Source organism: Ranitomeya imitator, chromosome 6 (assembly GCF_032444005.1).
Source record: "Ranitomeya imitator isolate aRanImi1 chromosome 6, aRanImi1.pri, whole genome shotgun sequence".
Classification (NCBI taxonomy): domain Eukaryota; kingdom Metazoa; phylum Chordata; class Amphibia; order Anura; family Dendrobatidae; genus Ranitomeya; species Ranitomeya imitator.
This window is the reverse complement of record NC_091287.1, coordinates 446289926-446311511: the sequence shown is the minus strand read 5'-3', so window position 1 is coordinate 446311511 and position 21586 is coordinate 446289926. Positions and strand designations below refer to the sequence as shown.

The 21586-nt window shown below is 42.8% G+C and overlaps 1 protein-coding gene across 3 annotated transcripts in view; it reads right to left on the bottom strand.

Annotated features, from left to right (window-relative positions):
- LOC138642859 (protein kinase C delta type-like) overlaps nt 1–21114 on the bottom strand; it is a 112148-nt gene extending 91034 nt beyond the window's left edge. For all 3 annotated transcript variants that reach the window (XR_011314107.1, XM_069731411.1, XM_069731413.1), the window contains exon 1: nt 20853–21114. The gene's annotated coding sequence lies outside the window, so the exon portion shown is untranslated. The remainder of the gene's footprint in view (nt 1–20852) is intronic.
- Between the last annotated feature and the right edge of the window lie 472 nt (nt 21115–21586).

The following is a 21586-nucleotide window of genomic DNA, read 5'->3' as shown; positions in this document are numbered from 1 at the left end:
ACAGAGTGCGTTAATGGGGATTGTGGAGATCTCCGATCTCAAAGCATTGTGACACATGAAACCCCACAGTACACAATTTCCTGTAGTGGGCCGGGGTGTCAAAGAAGCGATGCTTGGACATGACTACCACCTTGCCCCCCCGATATACACTCTTGGAGAGTGGTACAATAACACATGTCTGTAGGCAGCAGTGAAGCATAGTGGCAGTTCCTTGCAAGTTAAGGGTTGAAATTGATCAATTTGAGTTGTGAATTTGGTAGGACTGAGAGTATGTGCACACGCTGTGGAATGGTGTGTGGATTTTTCCGCACTTATTTTGGTAAATCCGCAGGTAAACCGCACTGTGGATTTACCGTGGAATTACCACGGATTTACCGCGGTTTTCCCATGGTTTTTGTGCAGATTCCACCTGCGGTTTTACACCTGCCGATTCCTATAAAGGAGCAGGTGTAAACCGCTGTGGAATCCGCACAAAGAATTGACATGCTGCGTAATATAAACCGTTGCATTTCTGCGCGTTTTTTTTCCGCAGCATGTGCATTGTGGATTTTTTATTCCATAGGTTTACATGGTACTGTAAACTCATGGAAAACTGCTGCAGATCCGCAGCAAAATCCGCAGCGTGTGCACATAGCCTTTTAGTGTCATCAATGCTGTGAAAAACAGGAAAATACTTACTCACCATGTAATACCAACAGGGAGATATCTAATTGGTTTCAAATCTATTCTGCATTCGCACAATGACCTAAAACATTCAGCCAATGTCACTAATAACTATCTTCATGGTAAAGAAGAACAAGGAGTTCTGGAACTGATTTATATAGTCACTACAGAGCCCCGATCTCTCATCATCAAGTCTGTGTGGGAGTACATGAAGAAACAATAGGATTTTTGCAAGCCTACATCTATGGAAGATCTGTGGTTAGTTCTCCTACATGTTTGGACCGACCTCCCTGCCAAGTTACTTCAAACACTGTGTAGGTATACCCAGAATTGATGCTGTTCTGAAAGCAAAGGGCCGTCACACCAAATATTGATTTCAATTTCTCATTTGTCCATTCACCTTTTATTTTTTGATTGATAAAAATAAATTATGAACTCTTCTATTTTTGAAAGCATTCCTACTTTACAACATTTTTTCACATTTCTCTAAAACTTTTACATGGTACTCAAACTTATATACTGTATTTATTAAAATCTAAAATATTGAGTTCTAAACCACAATAGTTGTTTTTTTCTTGTTTTTTTTCACACATTTTCTTTTGTTTTTTCACTATCTCACAAAACTTAACTTGCTATGATATTGACAAGCATATTTTCACCATGGCATGTTCTGTCCTTGTTGCATTGAATTAACTGACAGCTAAACCCAGGGAATCACTCTCCCTTGATCTGAAAATATGTCACTAATTATGAAATAAAATGAGCATTCTGCAGAAAGTCAAGATTTGGCCAATGATGCCAATGATTCCCTTGTGTTATATGTGACATTTCAGCTAAAAACAAGGTGAAAACAGACAATGCAAACACAAAAGAAATGTATAGTGTACAAATACAATATTAATAATTTTCAGGGAGATGTAAGTTTTGACTTAGTGTGTGAATTGGCTATACAATACAGCGTGAAACCAGCAGGTAATAAAGTGAATGGCATGTAGTGAGTCTGCCAAAATGTGGAAATTAGCTCTCATTTCCACATTAACAGGAGCCCACCTGTGATGAATTGGAAACTAAATAAGCGCATCAGTTTTAATTAGTTATTTTGGACGCTGGATCTAGTTTAACATCACAATGTATTAGTTTCTATATAAAGAATGTAACATTCTCACAGAGGTCATCTAGGAAACTGGCTGCCACATGGTCAGTGTAGATAAAGACTTGTATTGTAAAAGTTATCATTTAAAGGGGTTGTCCAGAAAAAGAAAGTTCTAGTTAATTGTACCTAAATTAGTAGTTAGGCAACTACATACATGCTCTTTGTAGTATACTTAAAGGGGTTGCATTAAGTTAATAGTTTATCTCCTATAAATAGGACAGGGGATAACTTGATCATGGGGGGTCTGAACGCTGGAACTCCCACTAACACCAAAAGTCATTCAGAGTCATAGCACAATGGAGAGTCTCAAGTGCCCGCTAGGAAATAAAGAAGAGCCGTGCTGAAGGGATTGCACAAGAGGTAGCTGCTTTACTGCAGGGAAAAGAGAGCAGCAGCTGTAACCACAACCTGGCACTGTCTGACAGCCAGCTTGTCACTGATGCACTGTGTAGTCTGCTGGCAAGAGAGAGTATAAGGCTACTTTCACACATCAGGTTTTCCCCGTCAGGCTAAATCCGGCTAAATTTAAAAAAAAAAACGAATCAGACGAATGTTGCCGCCGGATCAGGTTTTTTCCCCATAGACTTTTATTAGTGCCGGATTGCACCGGATGACATTGCGTTTCGTCTGGTTTTCGCCGGATCCGGCAAATCTGCCGCTTCTGGCATCTTGAAAAAACGTCCACTGCAACGTTTTTTGTCTCCAGCGAAAAAGCCTGAAGGGTCGGATCCGGCGCTTCAGGCTTTTTGCTAGAATGGAAGCCTATGGGAGCCGGCGGCTGATCCGGTTTTTTAAGCTGAGCATGAGCCAAATTGGTTTTTAATCCAATAATATAGATAGGCTAGCCGGATCTGTAAAAAAAAAAACGGATCCGTTGCATCAGTTTTTCACAATCTGCGCCGGATCCAGTTTTTCCAACATTCGCCGGATTTAGCCTGACACTGAAAACCTGATGTGTGAAAGTAGCCTAAGTTTGCTGATAATATCTCCATGTTACCATAAAGTGGTGCCCTCCATTGCATGTGAGCTTGACTCTTGCCCGTGACTGCAGCATAGTGGGACTCTACTCTGCATATGTGAAAAGGACAATAAATTTGAACATCTAGTCAAGTCTGGTCATTTATTTGCTGCAAGAAAATGCCTCTCATTTTAATAAACATTCTTTTGGAACCAATAGTAAGCTTCCCCAAATGATGCAATACTTATTCTGTAATGAAAACGGTGCTATTATGCAGTACTTTGTTATGGGGTCACACAGTCACACATATCCATGAGAGTTTATCTTAAATTATATTATGCTGTATTCAACCACACATTTCTGATCCGGTCTGATTATTTAATGAACAAAGTCCCATTCGCAGGCCCATATGACAGCTCTATTTGTTACGCAGCCATAATAAAGCATTCCTTTTAGTGCACAGGACCTTTGCTTTGCCTCCATATGCCTCCAGTTTTATATGAAGGCATATGGTGGTATGCTCCTTTGGATGCTGAACGTGCGTCGGAGGCCTTATGGCAGCGCACGGATGCCATATGGCACTATAGTAGGGCAATGTATAGCCTCTGTGCATTGCCATGTAGACTCCATGCACTCAGGTCTTCAGGCCTTACACTGGTTCAGGTTTATCTTGCTCTTATTACACAATGCATTACGGGTTATCATTATCTGTAATGTATTGGCACTTAAACAACTCTAATTTATGGAATATCTCCATTTAGTGTACAATATGTTTTTTTCCAAAAAAGGTCACATAATACAAGCAGAGCAAATAAGCGCACTGCTCATAAACGTTCCTATGTGTTTGATCCAATAATTAATTATCAGGAGATTTAGAGACAAGATTCCCTCCTGCTGTTCATGCTTGTAACTGCTCTAAAACAGATGGAAGATATGTTTAATTTGTAATGGTTTTACAAGATCAATCGGTCACTCTATAAATTGGCAGCAGCGTACAATATTGATACACACAAAACTCTCGACAGGCAGCTGCGAGAAGTGGGAATTGGTACAGTGCAAACTTCATGACAAACTTTTAACTGCAGGAAAAATTAACTTTCTAAAAAAAAAACGTCATGCAAAACACAATCTGGTAATGTTATTATCGTACAATGCACAAGCTAAAAGTCTCTATTCACTTGCTTCACGGAAATTAGCCACAAATTACCAATGTGGCTTTTAAAGGGGTGTTCAAACTTTTAACACGTTTTTGAAATATCAAACTGTTTGAAAACAATGTTTTTAATTTTTTTTTTTTTTGTAGAAAAGTTGAATGCTCCCTTCAAAGAGAATCTTCCACAGAATTCTCATAGAGGAATAAGAAGATCTTCTAAGGCTGGGGTCCCAAACTCAGCCAGATAAATGAAACAAACATAGAAAAAAAATCTGAATATGAAGGGACACGTTCTTTGCGGGAGAAGATTACGCTTTCAGGGATACCATTATTTTTCTTTATGACTTTTGACCATCATCTTTTTTGGCATGTTTTTAATTCTTTTTTATTCTTTTTAATGGTGTTTAAGTAACATAGGTGTTATGGTACGTGTCTTCTCTTTTTTATTCAGTTTTTAAAAACTGTTTTTTAGTGGCCATATATTATCCCATTATTTTTTCATTCTTTATTTTATATATATATTTTTTAGAAATCCCCCCCTCAATCAGCCCCATACAGTAATGAAGTTTTACAATTAGTCCCATATAGTAATTCTGGCCCCATCCTTTAATAATGTCTCCAATCCGGTAACAATGTCCCCTGTCCTGTAATAATGGACGAACATTCAATTGAAGAGAAGTGATGACATCGGTGGACCCCTGGCTCGCCGAACTCAATTGTCTAAAGGGCCGGGGGGCTGCACAACGGAGTCACAGGGGCTGCCTGTGGCCCGTGGACCTTGTGTTTGAGACAATTGCTCTAAGGGTATGTGCCCATGGCATTTTTATCCCCTGAAAAGCTCTCAATACAACAAAAAATTTGACAACAAAGAAGTCAATAAAAACATCACTGGTGTTTCCTGAAGTGTCTTCTTTAGGCCACATTGGCATATTCAGTATTTGGTCAGGATTTGACATCAGTATTTCTAAGCTAAAATTAAGAGTGGAACAATCAGAGATTAACTATAATAAAATCGTATGTACCACTTTTGCATTTTTCACCCACTCCTGGTTTTGGCTTACAAATACTGATGTAAATATAGTGGGAAAAAAATATTTTGGAGGTGCTTCCCTCTTGTAGCTGGAGTCCCAAAAAGACCTTGATTCTGGAACAACCTCCAAGTGGTATTCCAGAATAACAGTATTACACTTGCGTGTTTAAAATTCAATTTATTCTAAAAATATATTTTTACGTGCTCATGCACTACCAACATAAAAAACGTGTTTGAAAAACTCATGTTTTTTAAAAGTTTGAAAAAAAAACTTTTTTATGCTGTTAGTAGAGCAGTGAATGGAACAGGACTAACACTTCTCCACCCTATTCGGATGGCAGCAAGCCACGAAGTTGGAATCCAATGTTTAACAAAGTCATTCATAGAGTTGTGCCTAGTCTGCATAACCCTTACAGGTGAGCATATACAAACGTAGCATCCTTGTCATTTTAAAGTTTTTTTACTGCACTTAGGTAGCGCTCTCTTGTTTTCTCTCCCTCTTTTCAGCTTCCTGCTATTATAAATACTGATATAAAATACTGAACATGTGGACGTGGCCGTAAGCAAAAATTCAGCTGGTATGCCGTTGTCTATAGGACAGAGTGTGCTCATATCTTAAGAGTATGTTCACACTGAGTTTTTTTTGCTAAGAGAGAGTCTCTAAACTCTAAATCTCAGCAAGAACGCATCCTAATAATACTAAACACATGGGTGGAATATTACCACCTGGATGTCTTTAAAAGGTAATGTTACACAGGTTGTAAGGGATAACAATTTAAAGAGGACCTTTTACTACATTTTTCATCTTGAGCTGGATACAAAATGTAATAGGTACTGCAGATATATATATATATATATATATATATATATATATATATATATATATATATATATTTTATTTCCCCTTTATGTTGCAAAGATATTAACAATCAAAGTATTTGGGCATTTTTGCAGTTTTTTTTTTTAAATCCAAGTGGGTGTTACCAGAGAGTTTTCACTGCGGGCGTGTATTTCTTCTGTTTTCTGATTCTGACCAATCATAAACAGAAAGTAACACACTGAGGAAAGATGAACACAATCCCACAATAGATTAGGACATGTTCAGTGTGAGACTAGTAATGAAAAAATTTGATCTTCTCATTGCAGAGTGATGACCTCAGTGTGATTATCTAACAGCTTTCAGCTCTTGTCTCTGGCAGTCAGTGTGGGGGGATGTGCAGTGCTGTAGAGTTGAGTCTCATTACAAACACTTCTTGTTGTTCTCCTCTCATAGTGCTGCCAGCTCTGCCAATCATTAAAAGGTATCCATATTCTAGGTGAAAAAAACTATGTGTTCAATTCAGTATGAAACAATTGGTGAAAGGTCTTTAAAAATACAGGTGCTTCTCACAAAATTGGAATATCATCCAAAAGTTAATTTATTTCAGTTTCTTCAATACAAAAAGTGAAACTCATACAGTTTTCGCCATAGTGGAGTTTGGAGTGTGAGTGTTTGAGGTTGTGGACAGGTGTCCTTTATACTGATAACAAGTTCAAACAAGTGCCGTTACTACAGGTAATGAGTGGAGGACAGAGGAGCCTCTTAAAGGTCTGTGAGAGCCAGAAATCTTGAATGTTTTTAGGTAACCTAATACTTATTTTCCACCATAATTTGCAAAACATATCTTGCCAAATCAGACAAGTTGATTTTCTGGATTTGTTTTCTCATTTTGACTCTCATGGTTGTGGTCTACCCATGATGTCAATTACAGGCTTCTCTCTTCTTTTTAAGTGGGAGAACTTGGACAATTGGTGGCTGACTAAATACTTTTTTCCCCACTGTATATTATATAGAGTCATTACAAAGTGATCTATTTCAAGCGTTTTTTTCTGTTTATGTTGATGACTATGGCTTACAGCCAATGAAAACCAAAAAGTTATTATCTCATTGAATTAGAAAAATTAAAAGAAACACCTGCAAAGGCTTCCTTAGCATTGAAAAGGGTCACTTAGTCTGCTTCAGTAGGCTTCACAATCATGGGGAAGACTGCTGACTTGACGCTCAATCGGATAGATGAGGGGGGGCATGGTAGGATGGAGCTGCAGGACAGTGGAGCAGCAAGCTGGGTGACAGAAGGACGGGAAGAGGGAAGAGTGCCAGGAAGGCTAGTCCTGATCTGGCACACCCCAATAAGTTTACTAAGTTGGCAGATGAGGGGGGTGCCAGTACAAGGGTAGCACTGCTGCAGCCAGGCATGTCCTCTGAAAGCCAGAGGAGTGACTGCTACAGTAAGGAGGGAAATAGGAGAGCAGGGCAGGCCAGACAGGTGTTGGTAGTGGGGGACTCAATTATTAGGGGAACAGATAGGGCAATCTGTCACAAAGACAGGGATCGTCGAATGGTGTGCTGCCTACCTGGCGCTCGAGTCCGACAAATTGCTGACTGGGTTGACAGATTACTGGGAGGGCAGGTGAGGACCCAGCGGTCATGCTGCACATTGGCACAAATGATAAAGATAGAGGTAGGTGGAAGGTCCTTAAAAACGATTTCAGGGAATTAGGCTGCAAGCTGAAAGCAAGGACCTCCAACATGGTATTTTCTGAAATACTGCCTGTACCACGTGCCACACCAGAGAGGCAACGGGATATTAGGGAGGTTAATAAGTGGCTCAAGAATTGGTGTAGGAAAGAGGGGTTTGGGTTCCTACAGAACTGGGCCTACTTCTCAGTTGGCTACAGGTTCTACGCTAGGGAAGGTGCAGCTGTGCTGGGGGAGAAAATGGCTAGAAGGTTGGAGGAGTGTTTAAACTAGGGAATGGGGGGAGGGTATTCATATTATAGGCGGGGAAGATGGAGATGCAGGTAGAGACCTGGGCACAAATAAGGAAGTTGGGGGTGGCGGTGGCATGGGGGGAGGGGTTCGAACAATTAATAATTTAAAGAATAGAGGTACAGAGAGATACATAATGTGCATGTATACTAATGCCAGAAGCCTCGCCAACAAAATGGACAAATTAGAATTAATGTTGTTGGAGCATAATTATGACATGGTGGGGATATCTGAAACATGGCTGGATGAGAGCCATGACTGGGCTGGTAACTTGCAGGGCTATAGTCTGTTCAGAAATGACCGAATGGATAAGCGAGGGTGAGGTGTGTGTCTATATGTAAAATCGTCCTTAAAACCAACCGGCGTGATAATATAGGTAAATCTAATGAAAATGTAGAGTCCCTGTGGGTGGAGATAAAGGGAGGGGGAAAAATAATAAATTACTGATAGGGGTTTGTTATAAGTCTCCAAAAATAATGGAAGCAACGGAGAATATCCTCATAAAGCAAATAGATGAAGCTGCGACTCAAGGAGAAGTCATTATTGTGGGGGACTTCAACTACCCTGAAATAGATTGGGGAACAGAAACCTGCAGTTCCAGCAAAGGTAATCGGTTTTTGACAACTATGAGAGACAATTACCTTTCACAACTGGTTCAGGATCCAACAAAAAGGGGGCACTGCTAGACCTAATATTAACCAACAGGCCACACCGCATATGAAATATAAGGGTTGGGGGTCACTTGGGGAATAGTGATCATCACAAAATAATAAGTTTTCATGTATCCTTCAATAAGGTGTGTAGTAGAGGGGTTACACTAAACTTCAGGAGGGCAAATTTCCAACGGATGAGAGAGGATCTTGGTGCAATTAACTGGGACGATATCCTGAGACATAAAAATACACAAAGAAAATGGGAGACGTTTATTAGCATCCTGGATAGGACCTGTGCACAGTATATATGGGAATAAACATACTAGAATTAGGAGGAAACCAATATGGCTAAATAGAGCTGTAAGGGGCGCAATAAGGGACAAAAAGAAAGCATTTAGAGAATTAAAGGAAGTAGGTAGTGATGAGGCATTAAATAAATACAGAAAATTAAATAAATTCTGTAAAAAGCAAATCAAGGCAGCAAAAATTGAGACAGAGAGACTCATTGCCAGAGAGAGTAAAAATAATCCCAAAATATTCTTTAACTACGTAAATAGTAAAAAACTAAAAAATGATAGTGTTGGCCCCCTTAAAAATAGTCTGGGTGAAATGGTGGATGAGGATGGGGAAAAAGCCAATATGCTAAATGACTTTTTTCATCAGTATTTACACAAGAAAATTCCATGGCAGACAATATGATCAGTGATAACAAAAATTCTCCATTAAATGTCACCTTCTTAACCCAGCAGGAAGTACGGGGGCATCTAAAAATCACTAAAATTGACAAATCTCCGGGCCCGGATGGGATACACCCTCGAGTACTGCAGGAATTAAGTACAGTCATTGATAGACCATTATTTTTAATCTTTAAAGACTCCATAATAAGAGGGTCTGTGCCACAGGACTGGCGTATAGCAAATGTGGTGCCAATATTCAAAAACGGGACAAAAGCTGAACTTGGAATTTATAGGCCAGTAAGCTTAACCTCTACTGTGGGTAAAATCCTGGAGGGCATTCTAAAGGATTCTATACTGAGGAATAACCTCATGACCCAGTATCAGCACGGGTTTTATTAGGGACCGTTCATGTCAGACTAATCTGATCAATTTCTATGAAGAGGTAAGTTTCGGACTGGACCAAGGGAATGCAGTGGACGTAGTGTATACTGTATGGACTTTCAAAAGCTTTTTTTGTATAAATCAGGTTTATTGAAGCAAATAAACAATACAAACAATGGTACAGTGCTGAGACAATTGTTAAACTCAACGGGGTACAACCCGTAGATCATACAAAAAGAGAAAGTCTCAGCAAATATTAAATGTAGTTGGCCACTGCCAACGATAACACTTTCAAGTTAACAATGATATTTTTCATAGTTGAAACATATAAACAGCATCAAAGGCAATCAAGCATTACTAGCTATATTTAATCATTTATATTAGTATAGAATGTCGTTAGATATAAGAAGTAAGCAGAAGTAGAAAGAATTAAAGAAACGGAAAGAGAAGGAAAGAAAGAAAAGAAAAAGAAAGAAAGAGAAAGAGAAAAAAAAGGGGGGGGGGGGGGTGGAGGAAAGGAGGGGGAGGGAGGGAGGGGAAAGGAAAGCGGGCGAAGGTAAGAGGGTACACTATGTATGAGGAATGCGGCACTCCTTCCGGGCTGACCCCAGGCCTCATGTAGTGGAGAGAAGATCATTGAGTCACCAATATTGGCTTTAAGCCACGACGGCAGGCCAGAGGACAGGGGCTACAACCATTACGCGAACGATCCCATATCGGCTCCAGATATGAATTAGGACCTGGACAACCATACGTCCAACTCTGGGGTCTCCCTGAATACAATCCATGAAGCCCAAGTGTTAAAAAATTTCGTCGAATCCCCCATGGATTCACTTATCAATTGTTCCATTCTGTAAATGTTGTTAAGCTCCGCAACAAAATCGGAGCCTGAGGGGTAACGATCTTGCTTCCAGTATCTAGGAATCAAATTCCTGGCAGCCGTGAGAAAATGTCTGAGAAGACTCCTCTTAAAACCAGATATCGACATGTCACACAGAGACAAGAGGGCTAGTTCCACTGTGGGTTGTATTTTGCGAAAGGATAATTTGTTATGGAGATCAAAAACTAACATCCAGAATTTCTTTATGGGTGGACATTCCCACCAGATATGGACATAAGTCCCTTTTTCTGATGTGCATCTCCAACAAATATCCGGGATCACCGGGAACATAGCATGAACCTGGCAGGGGCATCTATACCACCTCGACAGAACCTTGTAACTCCTCTCCTGTGACACAGCCGACAGCGAAGTCCTAAAGGTGAACAGAAAAATCTTATCTCTTTCCTCCTGGGACAATGAAATCCCCAAGTCACTCTCCCATCTTGAGAAAAACGTTGGGAAGTCATGTGTTGGGGTCTGGCTCTCCTGGAAAAGATTATATAGGAGGGACTTTCAAAAGCTTTTGATACGGTACCACACAAAAGGTTGATACATAAAATGAGAATAATGGGAATAGGGGAAAATATGTGTAAGTGGGTTAAGAGCTGGCTCAGGGATAGGAAACAAAGGGTGGTTATTAATGGAACACACTCAGACTGGGTCGCGGTTAGCAGTGGGGTACCACAGGGGTCAGTATTGGGCCCTCTTCTTTTTAACATTATTTAATGACCTTGTAGGGGGCATACAGAGCAGAATTTCAATATTTGCAGATGACACTAAACTCTGCAGGGTAATCAATACAGAGGAGGACAATTTTATATTACAGGATGATTTATGCAAACTAGAAGCTTGGGCTGACAAATGGCAAATGAGCTTTAATGGGGATAAATGTAAGGTCATGCACTTGGGTAGAAGTAATAAGATGTATAACTATGTGCTTAATTCTAAAACTCTGGGCAAAACCGTCAATGAAAAAGACCTGGGTGTATGGGTGGATGACACACTCACATTTAGTGGCCAGTGTCAGGCAGCTACTACAAAGGCAAATAAAATAATGAGATGCATTAAAAGAGGCATAGATGCTCCTGAGGAGAACATAATTTTACCTCTATACAAGTCACTAGTTCGACCACACTTAGAATACTGTGCACAGTTCTGGTCTCCGGTGTATAAGAAAGACATAGCTGAACTAGAGCGGGTACAGAGAAGAGCGACCAAGGTTATTAGAGGACTGGGGGGTCTGCAATACCAAGATAGGTTATTACACTTGGGGCTATTTAGTTTGGAAAAACGAAGGCTAAGGGGTGATCTTATGTTAATGTATAAATATATGAGGGGACAGTACAAAAACCTTGCTGATGATCTTTTTAATCATAGACCTGAGACAGTGACAAGGGGGCATCTTCTACATCTGGAGGAAAGAAGGTTTAAGCATAACAACAGACTCGGGTTCTTTACTGTAAGAGCAGTGAGACTATGGAACTCTCTGCCGTATGATGTTGTAATGAGTGATTCATTACTTACATTTAAGAGGGAACTGGATGCCTTTCTTGACCGCTTACGTGACCGCTCACCTGACCGCGACGTCATCGAAGGTCCTTCACTCACTACATTCTCAGGAACGGAGGTGGACGCTAGCAGCGGTGACAGCCAGGGTCCTTCGGAGGGGTGAGTATAGCCATATTTTTTATTTTTATTCTTTATTTTTTACATTAATATGGATCCCAGGGCCTGAAGGAGAGTTTCCTGTCCTCCAGACCCTTGGAACCATACGCACCGCACACTCCGATACCGATTTCCGATATGACAAAAATATCGGAACTCGGTATCAGAATTCCGATACAGCAAATATCGGCCGATACCTGATACTTGCAGTATCGGAGTGCTCAACACTAGTCTTCAACCTTAATAACTATGTTAATAACTATATTAATAACTATGTTAGATGTCCAGAAGTCAGTCATTGACACACTCCACAAGGATAGTAAATTTTGCATTTCATTTGGAGATCAAGGTCCCACAGTCTGGACAAAGAGTGGAGAGGCCACAATCCAAGCTGCTTGAGGTCTAGTGTGAAGTTTACTCAATCAGTGATGGTTTGGGGAGCCACGTCGTCCTCTGGTGTAGGTCCACTGTGTTTTATCAAGACCAAAGTCAGCTCAGCCGTCTGCCATGAAATTTTAGAGCACTTCATGCTTCCCTCTGCCGACAAGCTTTTTGCAGATGAAAATTTCATTCTCCAGCAGGACTTGGCACCTGTCCACACTGTCAAAAGTTCCAATACCTGGTTTAAAAACAATAGTATCACTGTGCTTGATTGGCCAGCAAACTCGCTTGACCTTAACCTAAAAGAGAATCTATGGGCTTCCAAAACACCTCAGCAGTGCAGAGTCTGATCTCCTCCATGCCACGCCACATTGATGCAGTAATTGATGCAAAAGGAGCCCCGACCAAGTATTGAGTGCATTTACTGAACATACATTTCAGTAGGCCAACATTTCAGATTTTTAAATATTTTTTCAAGCTGGTGTTATAAAGTATTCTAATTTGCTGAGATAATGACATTTGGGGTTTCATTGGCTGTAAGCCATAATCATCAACATAAACAGAAATAAACACTTGAAATGGATCACTCTGTTTGTAATGACTATAATATATGAGGTTCACTTTTTGTATTGAAGAACTAAAATAAATTAACTTTTTGATGATATTCTAATTTTGTGAGAAGCACCTGTATAACATGTTGGAAATGTCATTGGTGAAAAGGAATAATAATTATAATAATAATTTTTATTTGTATAGCACCAACATATTCCGCAGCACTTTACAGTTAAGCGGGGACATGTACAGACAATAAATTCAGTATAAGTTAAGACAATTTAAACAGTGACATTAGAAGTGAGGTCCCTGCTCGCAAGCTTACAATCTACAAGGCAATTGGGGGACACAATAGGTGAAAAGTGCTTGTTATTTCAGGTCTGTCAATTATAATAAATAGGGATTTTCATATAAAGCTGCATGATCCCGTCATCAGCCCGTGTGTTTAAGTGCAATAGTCAAGTATCAAGTGCAGTTATCATGTGCATGGAGGGTGTGGAGACAGATGAATAGTAGGGTGCAGATTCACATGCAGATAATATTTGGAAGGAGGGAACAGGACAAAGTTAGTTTACTGAGTAGTTGATGTGGTAGGCTTGTTTGAAAAGATGGGTTTTTAAAGCACGCTTGAATAGGTCGGGGCTAGGTATCAGTCTGATAGTCTGGAGAAGTGCATTCCAGAGAGCTGGCGCAGCACGAGAGAAGTCTTGAAGACGGAAGTGCGAGGTTCGGATTATGGGGGATGTTAGTCTTAGGTCGTTTGTAGAACGGAGGGCACCTGTAGGGATAGACGGAGATGAGAGAGGAGACATAAGGCGGTGCAGAACTGTGGAGAGCTTTGTGGGTGAGAGAGATGAGTTTATACTGGACCCTGTAGTGAATGAGTAGCCAGTGTAATGACTGGCACAAGATGAGGCATCGGTGAAGCGGCTGGACAGAAATATGACCCTGGTTGCCGCATTCAAGATGGATTGGAGAGGAGAAAGTTTGGAAAGAGGGAGACCGATCAGAAGAGAGTTGCAGTAGTCCAGATGAGAATGAATAAGAGGTGAGAAAAGGTCAGATTCTGGAGATTTTTTTTAAGAATAACCGATCATTTGTGTAATCAGGGCCTATAAACATTAGACAGGCCCCCAGCATAGCACTCTATCTTGGGAATGCAACTTACATCCTTCTGGGAGTCAGAGCCCTGTATTACTTGAAGTCCCGTTCCCAGTTTTAAAGGATAATAAAATATTTTAAAATATATTATTTTATTAGGAAACTTAAATGTCCACTGTCTAGGTGTGTTATCATATTCTTTAATGCTACCTCTCTGTAAGGCAGTGGAACTATCCTCTAACTAGTGTATACAACATGATTTACAGTCAGATGTTGGTTTTCTTTTTTTTGTGCCACTCACATCCTTCATATAATTCACCACTGCCTGCCAAAGAAACTGAAATCCACCGGGTATTGTGAAATGATTTAAAGTGAATTTCTTAACCAGTATGTCACCTGCTTCTTTAGTGTCCTGATAGTGGCTACAATCAGAGCACTGCAATTATGGTGATACATTGGAAACCATGGTGCGTGACAGTCCTGTCAGTGGCACTGGTTATGGGAAAATCCAAATACAACTAATAGTCCAGTCACTTCCCATTAAAGACCAATTACACATAAGAAGACTCAGCTGAAACAGAGGTTGGGCATGCGGATTTTTACTACCGATTTTATTATACGTACCAGTAGTGACAGTGAGATAGGATTGGCAGTCTGCGTAATATTATTATTATACATTGGACGTAAAAACATGCATTTGCCAGAATAACCATTGCATGTACTGCTGGAATGTACGCAGTTTTAAATTAACCTAATAGATTTTTAATAGTAATCCAAATTAAAATACTTTCCTTATAAATACCATCTGGTACAGTATTAGGCCTCATTCACATGTTGGTGTTTACATTTACACCGATGTCGGGGTCCCTCCCTTTGATGTGGGCTCCGTCGGTGAGCCCACATCTTTCCGGGGACATGTTAGCTGTTTTGAACAGTTGACATGTGCCCGCAATAGCCGCAGGTGGAATCGCTATCCACCAGCTGCTATTAACCAGTTAATGTCAAACTCTGACAACAGCATTTAAATTGCGCTTCCGGCCATCGGGCTGAAAATGCACACACTGGTATGTGATTGCGGGTCACAGGTGTGTTGGCATGACAACCCGAGGTCTCCTGGAGACATCTATGGTTGTCAGTACCTGCCTGCTGTGAGTGCCACCCAGTGGTCGGCGCTCATAGCCAGCGTCAGACTGGAGTAGCTTGGGCCCACCAGAGAACATCATTCTAAGGGCCCACCATGCTTAAAGGTACGGTCACACTAAGCGACGCTGCAGCGATACCGACAACCATGTCGATCGCTGCAGCGTCGCTGTGTGGTGGCTGGAGAGCTGTCACACAGACAGTTCTCCAGCGACCAATGATCCCGAAGTCCCCGGGTAACCAGGGTAAATATCGCGCTTAGTAACCCGATGTTTACCCTGGTTACCGTTGTAAATGTAAAAAAACAAACACTACATACTTACATTCCCGGTGTCTGGTCATGTCCCTCGCCGTCAGCTTCCCGCACTGACTGAGCACCGGCCGTAAAGTACAGCGGTGACGTCACCGCTGTGCTGTACTTTACGGCCGGCCGGCGCTCACCAGTCAGTGCGGGAAGCTGAAGGCGAGGGACATGACTAGACACCGGGAATGTAAGTATGTAGTGTTTTTTTTTTTACATTCACAACGGTAACCAGGGTAAACATCGGGTTACTAAGCGCGGCCCTGCGCATAGTAACCCGATATTTACCCTGGTTACCAGTGAAGACATCGCTGAATCGGTGTCACACACGCCGATTCAGCGATGTCAGCGGGAGATCCAGCGACAAAATAAAGTGCTGGACTTTCCCCAGCGACCAACGATCTCCCAACAGGGGCCTGATCGTTGGTCGCTGTCACACATAACGATTTTGTTAACGATATCGTTGCTACGTCACAAAAAGCAACGATATCGTTAACGATATCGTTATGTGTGACGGTACCTTAAGGGGTACTAGCTGCAGAGTCTTCCCTTAGCTTCCATCTAGTCAAGCACCCTTATCTGCAGCAGATAATTATGGGTAAACAAGACAAGTGCTGCCGAACACAATGATATTCTATAAGAACAAAGATTTTATTATTTAGACATGTGCCACATACACACACTAGACATGACACATACGCACAAGTCACATCCTAGACACAGGATACATACACGTGATACACACGAGTCACACGCTAGACACAGGATACATACACGTGATACACACCAGTCACACACTAAACACAGGATACATGCACGTGACACACACCAGTCACACACTAAACATAGGATACATACACGTGACACACACCAGTCACACACTAGACACAGGATACATACACGTGATACACACCAGTCACACACTAAACACAGGATACATACACGTGACACACACCAGTCACACACTAAACATAGGATACATACACGTGACACACACCAGTCACACACTAAACACAGGATACATACACGTGACACACACCAGTCACACACTAAACACAGGATACATACACGTGACACACACCAGTCACACACTAAACACAGGGTACATACACATGACACACACCAGTCACACACTAGACACAGGATACTAACACGTGACACACACCAGTCACACGCTAGACACATGACACACTTACACAGCATACAAACACCAGTCACACACTAGACACAGGATTAAAGATGAGCAGACCCTTGGATGTTCAGGTCCAGCCGAACAGTTACAAAAAAAGTCCAGGTTTGGGCACAGAACAGTACCCGGACCCCATTCACTTGAATGGGGGGCCCGAACTACCAGTGTTTACCACTCTGTGAGTTGCAAGACAGAGTGGCAAACACTGCTTCTGATCGGCGGTAAAATCATCCCCGCCAGTCAGACAGCTGAGGTCCACACGCTGTCAAATGATCTGAACCTACAGCTGTTATCGGAGGTATAGTTTACCTCCGGTTACTGGTGTCGGCTAACCTCATCGAGGTTATGGCAGGTCACTGAGGCTGTGTTCCCAGCTGGGCCCCTGAACTGCAGTGGCCCTCATCACCCGTCCTTCTCCACACAGCCTCATCATCCACCCTTCACCACACAGCCCCTCATCATCTCTCCTTCTCCATACAGCCCCTCATCATCCCTCCTCCACACAGCCTCGTCATCCCTCCTTCTCCACACAGCCTCGTCATCCCTCCTTCTCCACACAGCCTCGTCATCCCTGCTTCTCCACACAGCCTCGTCATCCCTCCTTCTCCACACAGCCTCGTCATCCCTCCTTCTCCACACAGCCTCGTCATCCCTCCTTCTCCACACAGCCTCGTCATCCCTCCTTCTCCACACAGCCTCGTCATCCCTGCTTCTCCACACAGCCTCGTCATCCCTCCTTCTCCACACAGCCTCGTCATCCCTCCTTCTCCACAGTCCCCTCATCACCCCCCCTTTTCCACACAGCCCCTCATCATCCCTCCTTCTCCACACAGCTCCTCATCACCCCCCTTCTCCACACAGTCCCCTCATCACCCCCCCTTTTCCACACAGCCCCTCATCATCCCTCCTTCTCCACACAGCCCCTCATCATCCCTCCTTCTCCACACAGCCCCTCATCATCCCTCCTTCTCCACACAGCCTCATCATCCCTCCTTCTCCACACAGCCTCATCATCCCTCCTTCTCCACACAGCCTCATCATCGCTCCTTCTCCACACAGCTCCTCATCACCCCCCTTCTCCACACAGTCACCTCATTACCCCACCTTTTCCACACAGACCCTCATCATCCCTCCTCCCCCTTTTCACACAGCCCCTCATCATGACCCTTTTTTCATGCAGCCCGTCATTATCATCTCCACTTCTCCACACAGCCTCTCATCATCTTCCCTATACAAGCCCCACTCTAGTTACATCAACCCTTTCCAAAAAACATCCTCTCACCACTCACTAAATCCTGGGTCTTCATTCCTATTTGTTCAAGGGTTCATTGCGCAGCCCCTTGGTCCTCTCCTCACGGGGCTCCATGGTGCAGCCTCTCATTTCATTCCTCTCCAGCAGCCTGAGCCTCAGAACAACGCTGCTTCCTGGTCACTGGTCTGATGGAGGCCCCGCCCCTTCCGGTGACATCATGCCATTGCCCTCAGGTTCTAAAAAAAATCTTCAACTCCGCTCTAGAGGCTGTGTGCTGTACAGTGCAGTCTCACAGCCTGTGGCTCTGTGCTGTGCGTGGTCTGTTATTCCACACCCAGTGCCGGCCGTCTGAACTGCTCAGCAACAAGTGATGTGAGGTGAGCGCTTTCTCATCACCTGCTGCTGCCGCTTCTATTGATCTCATTCAGCACACCACAGCTGATAGAGCGGTGAGTGCCACGAAAATCAGCAGAAGCCGCAGCAAATGATGAGAAAGCTCTCACATCACTTGTTACTGAGCAGTGCAGATGGCTGGCACCGGGTATGGAATAATGAACTCACCACTGGATGCAGGTACTAATAATGAATTGAATGAGGCAGGAGCCTGCTGCTGGTGAGGGGGAGGGCCCACTGGGAGGCGGGCCCACCGGAGGATTCTCCGATCTCCCGGTGGGCCAGTCCGAGCCTGCTCATAGCAGTTGAGCAATTCTGCTGTATAGAGGCGATCTGAACATCGCCTCTATGTAGCAGAGTCGATCGGGTTGTGGCAGCGCTGAGATCTCAACTCCTGAGATCTTGGTGCTGAGATCTCCATCTGTGCATGCACCGCCCCTGGCCAGCAACCGTTTTACTGGAGTCCAGTCCACTGCATAGGAAACCATGTCACTGCGAGGGCTCTGGGCTTTCACAAGTTGTCGGCAGAGCCCTCGCAGCACAGGACACCCCCAGCACCAGACACCTGCAGCGCCAGACACCTGCAGGACCAGACATGCACAGCTGTGTGCCGCACCACACATCCGAACACCCCCTCATCCCAGCTTGCTGCCTGCAGCAACGCTCCACTCCAGCCTCATCCAGCGGGAGACCCTGGGGCCCCACTTCACAGCAGCCACCACGCCCAGTAAGCAATAAAATGCATGGATTATAAGAAGCACCACCATTTTATTAAAAAAAGCTTTTTTTCCTATTTTTCTTCTCAGAATTTGGGGTGCGTCTTATAATACAGCAAAATACAGTACTCACTTACTCCTCAAAGCAGTGCTGCCTCTCTGGTAGTTCCATGGGTGGTTCTGCATTGTCCAGAAATAATGACTTTCGAACCATGTGCAAGTGACCATTACAACCAAACATGGGCTGGCAATAGCACAGCTGGAGTGTGACAGCTGAGACCACTGCTCGGTCAACTACTGGACTTGGTTTCCATGCCAATCAGGCTACAGTCACTGCAGAAGTCAGTCTTTTCATGGAGTGCTCACGCTCTCATTGACGGAAAGTCATCACTTCCGAACACTTAAGAAAGATAGCTGGAACACTTCAAACATGTTGGTCTATCCCAATTAAGGTTTACAGAAGGGCATGTGCCCACGCGGTGCCATTTATAAGCCGACACAGTTGTAGAGTCTTCCCAGGTGAAGCTGCTGCAGGACAACTCTGGTGGTCGTTTTCCTGAGGCGACTTTGCCGTTGTTCATGTGGCAGCTTTGCCAGTGGTGGCTTTCGCTCTACACTTTGTATGTAGAGATGGGACTTCCAGGACACTGAGCATATAACTTCTTTCAACTGCTTCAGGGTTTCCAAACCCCGAAGCAGCTAAAAGAAGTGACATAAGATGGAACATGGCACAGCAATAATCATTGACATTGTTATGCATTATTTTTATTTTATGGGACAATTTTGCCATAGCGTTTCAGGCATATTCCAAGCAGAATCCACCTGAAAAAGATCCTGTGTGCGCATACACTAGAGAAGTTTCTCTTTTCAGAAAAATGTCATACCTGGCTGCAGTTTGGTATAAAATAGCAAATGACTTTTTGCGCACCATCCCGGGTTAACTTGAGTCTCTGGTGCTGCTCCTATTGTCCGGTATTGACTTCAGTGATGATGTAAGGGGTTTACCGGGACCAGGTGAGGTTTCGCTCCTTTCTCTCATGTTTTTATCTATGCCTTGAATGTATAATTGTTTTAATATGTTTGCTCTGTTATTTATGCAGTATTACTAGGGAAAGATGGGGAATATTTAGTGTACATATTATGGCATGGGAGTTCTACATAGTAAATAGTTAATATAGGAGGGGCCACTGTGGGATAAGACAAAGAGCTTCCTGCTTGTAGTTGAGTGAGACCTTGGGAGCTGAACAGCTCAGGAGGGCCTGAGTACCCAGATAGTACCGAAGTGCTCAATGCCCGGAACTGCACAGTGACGACGTAATGTTAAGAGGGAAGCCATTGAACAAAAAGAAAAGAACACGCTATAATGGAGATCACCAAGAATGTAAATAATTAAATGCTTTATTCAACTGTCCAAAAAAGCCAAATTTCTTTAAAAACATTTTAAACCAGAAAATATCCACAAAAAGTGGGTTCTGCCCTATGGACCCACAATGCTATAACAATTATATATCATTCAAATATACACTGGACAGAGGAAAAATGGTAAAATAGATATATTTGTTTATTTTGACACCTGATAGGGAAGTCTACTCATAGGTTTAACAACTGGTAGAGCAAGTTATACAAGAGACCTATTGTTATGGATTCATTAGTAACAATACACCTGTATCCTATATTAAGATTACCAAGCTACAAAAGCTCAAAAGTAGGTGCACCAAATTCTCCCCGGTGGAGAGGCATTATTCACAATCAAAAGCGCCCTGGTCTCCCTTCACATGAAGATAGTGTCCCCCACTGCAGCCTACCTTGCACTTCACCTTCTGTACCATCGGGGCTCCCTCGGGCTGGATGAAGTTTCACTGCTGCTGCTGTTCCATTTAAAGACACAGAGTCCCTTTCAAACGTCAAAAGCAAAACTTTCCTTTCATTTTCTCACAGCACATCCATTTTTATCGCAGTGTCAACAACAGATTCCATATTACACATTTCTTCCTCTTTCCCTGTACTCTCCTCCTTGTCACACAGCACATGCCTGGGACGGACCATATCATACGGTTCCTCAGCGTCCTCCCTGTTCAGACTATCTGCGCTTGGGTGTTCCCTCAGCCGTGTCACCCTAGATCTGAGGGCATCAGCCCATGAGGTGAATCAGTGAAAGAACAAAAAATGATGATAAATGAGATGGTAATCGAAGCTGTTAAGTCGTAGTTTGCAGAAAAGGATAAGAAAGGATTGGAATTATTTTTTTGATAGATGTATTAAAAGCATAGAAATGGAAGGTGATTTTGTCTAATAAAATACTATTACTTTGAAAATGTGTAGTCTTTTTTTTCTATTCACATCTTTATACTAAGGTCCTGGATGGTAGGTAGGTGTCATCAAGGCGGCTGGTATTTGAAATATAAAGTCTGTACCAGTAGCACTAGGTTACTAAGAAGGTTTTTATTTGACTACAGTTTGGGTCGGGGACTTGGGAACAACCAAAAGAGCTTAGTGAGAAATATTGCTCCCATACCCCAGCTCTGGTGCTTTCAGCCAT